At 46.1% G+C, this 12,336-nt stretch overlaps 1 long non-coding RNA gene across 5 annotated transcripts in view; it reads left to right on the top strand.

Annotated features, from left to right (window-relative positions):
• The window catches only part of LOC134969087 (uncharacterized), a 101,358-nt gene extending 91,867 nt beyond the window's left edge, over nt 1-9,491 (top strand). For all 5 annotated transcript variants that reach the window (XR_010189403.1, XR_010189404.1, XR_010189402.1 and 2 more), the window contains 2 exons: nt 8,860-8,968; nt 9,057-9,491. This is a non-coding gene — a long non-coding RNA (uncharacterized LOC134969087). The remainder of the gene's footprint in view (nt 1-8,859; nt 8,969-9,056) is intronic.
• The last annotated feature ends 2,845 nt before the right edge of the window (nt 9,492-12,336 follow it).

The following is a 12,336-nucleotide window of genomic DNA, read 5'->3' as shown; positions in this document are numbered from 1 at the left end:
CGCTGCACCTTGTTTGCGCACATAGGGGGTCATTCCGAGTTGTTCGCTCGTTGCCGATTTTCGCAACGGAGCGATTAAGGCGAACATGCGCATGGTACGCTAAATTAGCACAAAACTTAGTAGATTTACTCACGCCGAACGAGGAATTTTCATCGTTGAAGTGATCGGAGTGTGATTGACAGGAAGTGGGTGTTTCTGGGCGGAAACTGACCGTTTTCTGGGAGTGTGCGGAAAAACGCGAGTGCATTCACCCCCCAGCAAGGACAAGACACAGAACAACAGCAGCAGCAGCTACCTCCAGCCAGAACAAAGGGACAAGCCAGATTCCAGCAGCCACATCCAGGCAGGAAAGCAGGCACACATCATACAGTGAGAGGGCATGGAGGTTAATCACACAGCCCCAGCAGTCCAGGGCATCAATCAGGCAGCACGGAATGCAGGAGGTCGGCCTGAGCGGAGGAGAAATCAACCCACTCGGTACATAGAGCATGTGGGCAGCATACACAGAGGCACTTCCCGTCCTGGGAACATGAAGCCCAGCAAGAGGAAAGGGAGCAGAGGGGCACACCTGGTGGTCAGAGAGCTGAAGGACGGACACAGGCAGGGCATCCGAGCAAGAGAGCGGTGTGCAGAGGGGTAAGCAGTGCCAGGGACAAGGATGCAGCTGCAGAAGCGGAGAGCCAGGGCATGCTGGTGGACATGCTGGCAGAGGGCACGGAGTCGGACGGGCATGAATCAGGGGAGGAGGAGCGGGGCAGCAGCATGGTGCTGCAGGAGAAAAAACAGCCATCCACAGGATCGTATCGTCAGCAGCGCTCGCCTACATCACGGGCAGCCAGCCACCACGTATCGAGGGACAGGGTAAGTAGCGGAAGCAGCAGAGGCAGCCGAGCAAGGTCACCAGAGATGAGGGGAAAGTGGGTCTTTCTTGCGGAAACCCAGAAATACAACAGCCCCGCACGGCAGCCAGGATTCACCACCCAGCCGCCAGGGATATATGGAGCATCACCGGGCGACATGAGAGGACAACAGATCCCAGGAGGGTAGGCAGGGGTTCTTCACCCATTCCCCCCGGTTGATCTCCCTCCCCAGGAGAGGTTACCACGACCTTACTACCCCCTCCAGCGGACAACAGGCGATGCAAGATTTTCTGACGGAAGCCAGAGGAGGGGGGACAGCGAACCAAAGTGTACACAAGAGCATCGCAGCACTGGCCTCTTCCAGCCGGGAAGCAACACAGTCTGGCGCAACGGATCGCCATCACACAGGAACGGTGAGTTAACTATTGCGTGTAATGCTTATGCTGTAAATGACATTAGTGCAGGGTAATAGCGCACAAAGTTTTGCAGTTTCCAATTTAGCGCAGGGCGGTTTGCATAGCATTATGCAGAGCTCAGGGGCATTGGGGGCTAATGTTAGTGAGCAGACCGAAGGGGGGGGAAAGTGAGTCTGGGTCAGAGGATGATGATGAGAAGTGTAAAGAGCTAAAGGAGCGACTACGCTTGGCACGTGAGAATATTAAGGAAAAGAAGTTGGCAGCCCCAGGGGCTGACGCGGTATTGAGCAGAATAGGGCAAGCTGAGACGGTTAAGTCGGGTTTCTTGCAGCAGGGAGGAGCGATAGACCATGAACTAGATGCGCTAGACTCGCACCTACCCATGCGGCTCAGGAAGGAGATTGTGAAGTGAGACTTTATCGATATATGTTCCCTTACTGAGAAGGGCTGGATGGAGAAGGAAAGATGTAGCGAGAAAGGGAGGTGGCAGAAAGAGTCCTATAAAACTATTGAGCACTGGGTAACTGGCATGTTGGCGTACTCAGGCTGTTATGTGGCCGCGTACCCCGACATGGCGATGAATATGTTGAAGTACATTAACCTCATCTACTCCATGTATAAGGATCAAGGGGGACAAGCTTGGCACAAATATGGCGAGGCGTTCAGGCTCAGAGCGCAGGGACAGAAGCCAATTAAGTTTGGCGCGAGAGACATTGGGCTATGGTTTAAAGCGCAGGCTAGGGGCGCAGTCGAGAAGGGTAGCGTGACGCAAAAGCTAGCAGGGAGGCCTGGCACGGACAAGCAAGACAAGCTTAAATGCTATGCCTTTAATGATGCACGTTGTACCAGACCCTCCTGTAGATTTAAACACGCTTGCACCCTCTGTAACGGGAGTCACCCAGCAAAAGAGTGCCTTAAGCAGAAAGGACAGCAAGGTGAGAAGGTACCCGGAGCGACTGTCTCTGGCAAAAGCAACTAGCCCAGTGAGGCTAGGGGGAATCTGGGAGTGGCTGTCCAGATACCCCATGCGGGCAGAAGCCAAGCTGCTACAGGAGGGTTTCCTGGGGGGGGTTTTAGGATCCCCATAAGGAAGCCCGTCACCCCAAGCGCATGCACCATGAACCTGCACTCCATCTGCGCGAAGCCAGAGGCGGCACGCAAAAAAATTGTTAAGGAATTGGCCCTAGATAGGATGGCGGGTCCGTTCAAGGCCCCACCCTTATCAGGCTTAGCAATTTCCCCTTTGGGCCTAGTACCGAAGAAAGCAGTAGGGAAGTTCAGGCTCATTCAGCACCTATCTTTCCCGGAAGAGGATTCAGTAAATGACGCCCTAGATGAGGAGCAATGTTCGGTGCAATACCAGTCATTTGATCAAGCGATTGCTATGGTTAAAGGGCAGGGGAAAGGAGCATTGTTAGCAAAGCTAGACATTGAATCAGCATTTAGATTGCTCCCCCTGCACCCAGACAGTTTCCATCTCCTGGGGATTTGTTTTGACGGTTATTTTTTCATAGACAAGTGCCTTCCCATGGGTTGCAAAATATCCTGCGCATTGTTCGAAACATTCAGCTCATTCCTGCAATGGTGCCTGGAGGTGCGCACAGGGCGCAAGGCGGTGGTGCATTACTTAGATGATTTTCTCCTGGCAGATCCAGCGCAATCAGATCAATGCAGGCAGTTGCTGCAGGAGCTAGAGCGTATGCTAGGCGAATTCGGGGTTTCAATTGCCACGGAAAAGACGGAAGGCCCCAAAACAGTCATTTCTTACCTGGGCATAGAGATAGACACGGTGAGAATGGAGTGCCGGCTTCTAGCAGAGAAGGTGCAGAAGCTAGGCTACAAAGTAGGGGCATGCGCCAGGGCTAACAAAGTCACCCTAGAGAGGATGCAATCGTTGCTAGGCCTCCTCAATTTTGCCTGCCGGGTAATCCCCATGGGTAGAATTTTCAAGAGACGATTAGAGAGGGCCACTGCTGGTGTGAAGAGAAGACACCACCTCATACGCATCAGCAGGGACCTGAAAGATGATTTGTTGGTATGGGAGGGGTTCCTGCAGCACTTCAATGGGGTGCGCATTTGGCCTAAGGCTGCGCAGTCAAGCCGCGCGTTAGAGTTGTTCACGGACGCTGCGGGGGCCACAGGTTTTGGGGCATATTGGCAAGGCGAATGGTGTGCAGAGTCATGGCCAGACAGGTGGAAGGAGAAAGGCCTAACAAAGAACCTGGCAGCCTTAGAGTTAATTCCCATAGTGGTAGCGGTAGGCATCTGGGGCCAGAGGCTCCCGAACAGACGTATTCAGTTTTGGTGTGACAAATGGGAGTGGTGCAAGCAATAAACAATCAGTCTGCTTCATCACCCCCGGTAGTAAAATTACTGCGAGGTTTAGTGGCGGCATGCCTCCGCCACAACATCACGTTCAGGGCAAAGCATGTGCCCGGCGAGCAGAATGTGATCGCAGATGCGCTGTCACGTCAAAAATGGGAGCTATTTAGGGCAGCAGCACCGCTTGCGCAGGAAGAAGGCTTAACATGCCCCTCTCATCTTTGGCAGATAGTCGAGCCTGTCTAGGCGAGCTGGTGGAAAGGTCCCTGGCACCCAAGACGTGGAAAGCCTACAAGGCAGCTTGGGGGAAGTGGCAGCAATTTCAGGGGAGAGGAGCCTCACAAGGGCAAGACCCCTTGCGCCAGTTACTGTTCTTTCTGGGTAAGATGAGGCAAGAAGGGGTGTCGAAAGCCTCGGCCAGCACCACACTAGCAGGTATTTCCTTCTTTTCCAAGTTGAACGGCAAAGGGGACGATACTAAAGTCTTTTTGGTGCGCACCGTGATGAGGGGATGGGCCAGGGCAGAGCCAAGGAGGCCGGATAAGCGCGAGCCAGTAACTGAGGAAAGGCTCAGGAGCATTACCCGCGTCATATAGGGCGTGTGCACTGATAAGTATGAGGCAAAGCTGTTCAGGGCAGCTTTTACTATGGCGTTTGGTGGAGCATTTAGAGTGGGGGTGTTGGTAGCGCAATCAAGCAAGCCAGCAGGAACCGGCCTGCTATTCAAAAACGTGGTGGTGAACGAAGACATGGGCCAGTATTTACTAAAAGTCCGAGTTTGGTCGATTTGTGTTTTTTTTTCTAAGTCCCAATCCGGGAATTCACTAAGCACCAATCTCTGGTCTATTCGTAATGGTTTGAATGACAACGTCCCGAAATACGAATGAATAGACCATCAGTCAAACGCGGCTGTTATTTCATAGAATACAGGAATTCACTATTCATTCGTATTTGGGTGTTAGTCTCTGAGGGCTCAAATGCGGTCGTATTTTTTTGCGATTCGTTAAAAAAAGCGGCAAAAAAATAGACCTGCTTTTTTCAGTCGTGTTTACATGTGTTGCAAAAAAAAAATCACTCACACCTGAATTAGGATGCCTATAAAAGGATGTTAGGCCCATTTCAAAACACCTACACTCAGAAATGGCAGCAGGACTGTGGGCCAGTGATCTTTTGTGTGCTGTGGGATTCCTCAGACTCAGACATCAGCCTGTAAGTACCCAGGGAGAAGAAACTCAACATGGTCAGCAGGTTGTACAGGTTCCGCGGAGGCTGCGCAGGCCTCGTTTTTTTAGGGGGCGTTTAAACTTGAACGCATTGTCCGATGATAAGGTCATACAGATGTTCCGTCTAAATCGTAACAACATTTTCCGTCTGTACGACCTTGTCAAACTGGGCCTAGACCCTGAGACAGCACGCTCTCGCCCTGTCTCAGGCCTGCACAAACTCCTGGCTGTGTTGCACTTTATGGCTACTGGCAGCTTTCAGGCTGTGTCTGGGGATGTCATAGGAATCTCACAGCCCACATTTTCCAGAATCTTAACACAGGTGATGTATACCTAACAACCTCTTCTGTTTTGTGTTTGTTTTAATTTTTCGGTGGCCAGTTCTGTCCTAAAATCTCAAGTTTATTGTTCTTTAAAATGTTCACACAGGTTTTGGCTGTTTTGCAGCCACACATCGAGGCCTCAATCTGCTTCCCTACCCAGGAGTCTCAGTGGCATGCCGTCAGGGTAGATTTCTATGAGCTGGCTGGCATGCCCAATGTGCTTGGAGCCATAGATTGCACACACATTCAGCTGAGACCACCTAGGGGCAGGCAGCACATATATACAAACCGCCATTTTCAACACTCCACAAATGTGCAGGTGGTTTGTGATGCAAATCTCAAAATAATGAGTGTTGTTGCTGGTTACCCTGGGGGCTGCCATGACTCCTTCATCCTCAGTCAGTCATCCCTCTTTGATAAGTTTGAGGACAGACAAATGCCAGATGGATGGCTGCTCGGTATGTAATTTGATATGTGTAGGCCTGTGTATACATTGCCCAAATACAGGTGCAGATGTATTAACCTGTAGAAGGCATAAGGAAGTGAGAAACCAGTGATCTGTGCAAGGTGTTAAAGCCACCAGCCAATCGGCTCCAATATGTAAATGAACATTTAGGATCAGATTGTCTGCTGCCTTTATTACCTTGCACATACCACTGGTTTTTCACTTCCTTATGCCTTCTACAGGTTAATACATCTGCCCCACAGTGTGTTACTTATGCGTTGCTGTATCTTCACATGAATCACGTTACTATATCTGTCTTTTAGAGGATATGGCTGTTTCTCTTGGCTTCTAACTCCATTGCCCCGACCTGATACCCCTGCTGAACACAATTACAATCATGCACATAAGTCCACGCGGAATGTGATAGAAAGATGTTTTGGTGTGCTGAAATCTAGGTTTCGGTGTCTGGATAAGTCTGGTGGGCTTTTGTTGTATAGTCCCTCCAAGGTGACTCAAATTGTGTTCTGCTGCTGCTTTCTTCATAACATGTGTTTGCAACAACATCTGCCACATGTTGAGGAGGAGGAGGAGGAGGAAGAAAGCAGCCAGCAAGCAGAAGAATTAGAGACATCTGGTGATACTTGGAGTACTGATGTAGGGAGGTAGGTTAGGCAACACATCATCAATAGCTATTTCTAAGGTAAGCTTGGTTTGCTTATTTCATTTGTTGTGTCTTCATAAATAGATGTTTTTTTTTTGGTCAAAATCCATTACTCAGAATGTGTCTGTCTCCTTGACACATACAAACATACCCTCGCTATATGGTCAACAAATGTTGCATGTGTATTGTGTGTCTTTTTAATATCAAAACCACAGATTATGAGTGGCATGCATTAAGTCTGGATAAGTGTCCGAAATCTTACAGTGCTAATTTCTTACAAGCCCACATCATCCATTTAGTATTTCACTTTATCATTGTGTGTAATGTCCTAATGCACAGGTTCACAAACTCGGCCCCCAGGACCACACACAGTGCATGTTTTTCTCGTAACCCAGTAGAAGCACAGGTGTATGAATTACTCACAGACATATGTAAAAAGGTTCACAGGTGGAGCTAATTATGTCACTTGTGATTCTGTGAGTAGACCTGCAAAACATGCACTGTGTGGGTTCCTGATGGCCGAGTTTGAGAACCTGTGTTCCCAAAAAACTATCCTCAACATATAATAAGTTTGCTTTGAGGAATACATGTGTCCCTATGTGTGACGCAACATCATATTTAAGACTCACAAACTTACTGTAATCAGGATTAATTTATTTCCTAAAGTTTGATGCTGGAAACTTGATGATGTGTAAGTAAATACACAGTTTGCCACACATATACATTATTATAAACAGATTTTTTTTTGTAAAAGTACATATTTGTTTGTTTCAGCATCGTGTGTAAAAACATGCTTAATAATTTTTAGCACACACAAACCTGTCCCAACAATACTGACATTCATTTGTACAATGTTTTTCCTAAAAAACAAAGGCAACATATTACAAGCTTTTTATGCCACTCAATTGTGTTAATCTTGTAATGTTGTATAGATAAGATAGCTAAGATATGTATCACTAACATTGTAATTTGGATTGTCTGCAGGCAAAGAGAATGATTGGAATCTAGAAAGAGTAATGATTAGAAAAAAATCAAGTGGTCAGTTTACTTCCTGCTAAAGACATTCTGCCTGGCTGGCAATTATTGTATCTGCAGGCAAAGAGAATGATTGGAATCTAGAAAGAGTAATGATTAGAAAAAAATTAAGTGGTCAGTTTACTTCCTGCTAAAGACATTCTGCCTGGCTGGCAATTATTGTATCTGCAGGCAAAGAGAATGATTGGAATCTAGAAAGAGTAATGATTAGAAAAAAATCAAGTGGTCAGTTTACTTCCTGCTAACATGTATGTGTGGCTCCATCAACATTTTCCTCCTCCAATACCCAAAATAAATGAAAAGGAATAAATGTGTGTACTATTTTTCTCAATTAATTTGGTGCACTTATAATTAATGATGTTTAAAAAAGGGGCAAGGAGCTAAGTGTGATATTTTGTAAAGCATCAAAAACACTTGCTAACTTTAATTATCACAAATGTCTAACTTTTTTTGTTACGTTTTTTTTGGTGGCTGCTTGTCCTGTCCTTTGCCTTTAGCACTGTCATGTGGGCGTGCTCTGGTGGACTGTCTTGGTGGTGATGAGACTGGCGTGATATTTGGAGTAGTCGTACCAGAACTGCTGGTTGTTTGCTGTTGGTGCATGCATCTGAGTGTTTCATTCAGGTTAGTGAGGGTGTCATTGAGTTCACGTGTAGCAGCATTTTGATTGTCTACTATTCTGAATAAGCTTTCATTAATCTTTTGACTGTTTTGAAAAATGCTCATATAACTTTGCTGTTGTCTGTGCTGTTCTTCCATTAGTCTGTGCTGTTCTTCCATTATGCGCTGTAAGTTGCCCATGACCTGTGTAATGTCTGTACGCATGAGTTCCATGGTATTGCCTATTCTGGTTGTTTGCTCATTTTGTCCACTCAGATTTCTAGAGATTCTTCTGAGGTGAGATGGTAGGCTTGCAAACATTTGTGTCTGCTTACGCAGGCAATCTTCATTAGTGGCCTGCTGTCTAGCCCAAATAGTCCAAAACACCTGATCAGGGCCTTGTGTTCCTGGTGTTGTTGGGCTGTGTTGTGGTGGGGGTGGTGTGCTTTGCAGTGGTGGTGTACTCACAGGTGCTGGGGGGCTCATTCCTTGCATTAATGGCTGCATTTCTAAGATGTTTGTCTTCTCCATGTCACTGTGTTGGTGTTGTTTTGGAGGGATGCTGTTCCCAGGACTCGAAGCTGAAATGTTAAACATATCTCCGTTAGCTATCCATATGGTTGTGAAATGAAAACAAAACACTATACATGGAACACATGTCATTCACTGTTGCTTTCAACTATTCTGCCTAGCAACATCATCACTCATAGCTTAAATACATACATATGCCTGCTTGTGGCAAATGTGTCTGGTTACTTAATTGTGAAAGCAAACACTTTAGTTTTATTGTAGCTCACACATACTCCAGCATAAAATAAACATTGTAATACATAATGTGTTACCTTATAGCTTTGTTCAAACAAACATAGTAATGTTTTTGTAGGTATTTTGCAATGTTACCTTAAGCACACATGAGATTTTTGGAAAAACAAACTTACTTTTTACAAACAAACCAACATGCTTTTTTGTTGCAGCATCTTACACCCAATGTCATACTGTATGACTCAAGTGGACATACATATCTTTACTGGATGTGGACAAGGCCATTTAGTTTGGATTCCATTTCAGCTTTTACTTACTGCGGTAAGTATTTTTGTTTTGGATGCGTTTGGACTTAATGCGGTTATGACTGATTATGATTATGTCGTGACATTTTACACTTTTTTTCCAGTTTGATACTCACAATCAAGATGAGGGGAGTGTGGATGATGTCTTGGAGGTGTGTCCAAAATTTGGAGTGGGGGGACAGAACATACGGACGATAATCTTCGTGGCGGGGTAGCCTGCTGTGTTTGTGGCGGGACAGATGACCTTGCTTTCTTTTCGGCCACAGGTTTCTTGTGGTGATGTCTAACAGAAGAGCCACTTCTGCTGCTCCTTACTTCTTTTGATGGACCTTTTAATGAAAGTGCAATTTTGTTATGCCCATTCCTTTACAAGCATTCCCTATACTACAATGGACACTTTACCTGTTTCCGCAGCGTCATCATCATCAGATGTGTTAGGATTTACTGGCCGACGAGTAGTACTGCTTTTTTCTGACACTGTATAAAATGAGATATATTCATAAATCATGCTATTGTGTATACATCCACCCATTATGCTTATAAACATTTATACCTTTAGAAATGCTTGGTTTTTATTTTAAAAAAACATAAGGAGCAGAAATACCAAAACAAATAATTAAAATTTTAAAAATATGCACTATGGCAACATCAAGACAGGCAAACATGTACAGGACACTGACATAGGCCACAAGTTAAAGGAATGGGTTTTTTTTGGAAAATAAAAACACAAATTAATTTTGAATTGTTTTTAAAAATAATACAGATGCAATATCTAATTGGCTCTGTGATGTGGCACTCCAAATACACATTACCACTATATGACCACACAAAAAACACAGCAAATGTTAAAATTTAAAAAAAATGCAGTATGGTGTCACGGAACAAATAGAAGCAAAAAAAAAATTTTTTTAAACTTATATACAAAAAAAACCCTTCTGTAAAGATGACCTTACACATGTAAGTGGTTTACAAACCACTTTCCAGTACTCCAGCCTCTAACATGACGACGACTTATTTTAATTCTAAAAAACATGGAACACATATATAAAACATAGTCATATTTTTTTTAGAAAAAAACGGCCAAAAGGAAAACATTATTGCAGGACAAATCAGAGACACAACAAGTCCAAACTACACATGCTAAATATCTGTGTGAAAAACACATGACATACAATAAAGTAAGATGTAACATTGGCTTTTAGCTAACACATGACCCAAAACAATGTATTTGCAAACACACACTTGAAGATGGGAGTAATATGCAACGTCACATGACACAGATTACAAAATACAACTTATACAAAAATTAAAATAAAAAACACATGCTCACCATTCTTCCTTGGCTTATCTGAATCCCGGACATGGGTTGCAGAGACAACTTCAGGAGGTATGACACTCCACATGGGCTCCTCATACTCCAGATATCTTGCAATATAGGACTGCCCACCACCGGTTTGCCGAGCCTCCTTGGCCTCCTTGGCCATTTTGGACTTGACACGTCGCTTTATGTCATAGTACCGTTTGCGGCATGTGTCCTCCGTCCGCTTGACCACCCCCTCACTATTGACAGCAGCAACTACTTTCGCCCACAACACCGTCTTCCTCCGTGTTGGCACCTTGGCGGACTCAGGGCCAAATAGCTGCCTCTGATACTTCATCAGCTCACGCACCAATGCCACATTTTCAGCAAAACTAAACTTAACATTCCGCCCAGTCTTAGTAGTGGTGCGTGGCTGCGGAGCACTCTGACTGTCACTGTCACTTGAGGCTGCTGCAGCAACCTCACCCATCTCCTCCACCTCACTAACCTCACTAACACTCAACTCCTCCACCTGACCGACCTCCTCCCCCTCACTCACACCCTCCACCTCTGAGTCACACATAATTGTGTGTGTAAACAGTTAACACAGGAAAAAAAAAAGACAAACAACACACTCCTCCACTACCACTACACAACTCACACACACACACACACACACACACACACACACACACACACACACACACACACACACACACACACACACAACACTGAAGAGGGACTATAAAGAAAAATAACTTGGACTAAAAATGAGACAAAACCACAAAATACAAGACAACAAGAATGACAAGACGACTTTCAAACACAATACCACACTCAGAAATCGCTACCAACTCTCCTCTTCAAACCACAAAATCACCTACCTCCACAGCACAACCTCCCTCCTCCTCACCACTAACTAAACCCACGAGGTGCGGACGGTTTGGGGCGTATTTATATGGTTGCGCACAGACACTCCTACCATCTGAAACACAACCAATCACGAACGGGGATGAAAATCGAAACTGAAAGTGAAAATGCGGCCGCTGGAAAAAAAAACCCTGCCGCGTTTAACTTAGTGCAAAAACCTGCAAATCCAACAAAAACACGTACGTAAACGACAATGACGGCCGGAAATGTGGGGAAAAAAAACGACTGGCATCGACATCGGGAAACACAAAAACAATAAACTCGAATGCTTAGTAACTTTGCGTATATGGATTCAAAAAGTTGCATGAAAATGCACCCGATACAAAACGAGTTTAAACACTACACAAACCGACTCAAACACGAATATTAGTAAATATTGCCCATGGTCTTGTGCAGGATCCACAGGTCAAAGACGGACCAAGGGTGAAAAGGGAGATGGATCCGGCTAGGCTGGCATCGGGACTCAGCAATTTGCCCCGGTTGTGACAGCTCTAAAGTTCCGGGGGGTCAGGCCAGCAGGAGGGGAACATTTTCTGATTCACGTAGATAGGGCGGCCCTCACCAGGTACCAGTTTGCAGCAGTTTTCAAGAAATGCGTGGCAGCATTGGGCTGGAACGTTAGCAAGTATGGGATGCATTCCTTCAGGATTGGCGCGGCTACGTCCGCAGCCAGTCAAGGGCGCACCGCAGAGGAGATAAAGGGGCTGGGGAGGTGGAGGTCAGTTATAAGAAGTATGTCAGGCCAGTGGTAGCGACAATGTCGCAAGAGCTATCATTGTAACCTGCTGACACCTCCCTCTCCCCCCCCCCCCCCTTCCCCCCGCGTGCTTCACAGGGTTCGGTGCAAAAAGGTAGATTTGGATCGGGGGCCATTCATACGTGCATTGGGCAGCGCAGCGTGCTGCAGTAAGGCCATACGGGCGGCAGCTGGGGCTGCAGCCGGAGTCAAGGAAGGTATTTTGGTATGGCAACAGGGGCATGGCATGGGCACAGGCCAGAGAGACACTGTGCAAGGCAGAGCGGTTGGCAGGGCGGCCGGACGTGATAGTGTTGCACCTTGGCGGGAATGATCTGGGCAAGGTCAAGTCGCTAGACATTATTAGGATGGCCTGGGAGGACATTGCGTGGATAAAAGGGCAGTGGAGCAACGTTCA

Source organism: Pseudophryne corroboree, chromosome 11 (assembly GCF_028390025.1).
Source record: "Pseudophryne corroboree isolate aPseCor3 chromosome 11, aPseCor3.hap2, whole genome shotgun sequence".
NCBI lineage: Eukaryota > Metazoa > Chordata > Amphibia > Anura > Myobatrachidae > Pseudophryne > Pseudophryne corroboree.
The sequence above is the reverse complement of the archived record's forward strand: the minus strand, read 5'-3'. Positions and strand labels throughout refer to the sequence as shown.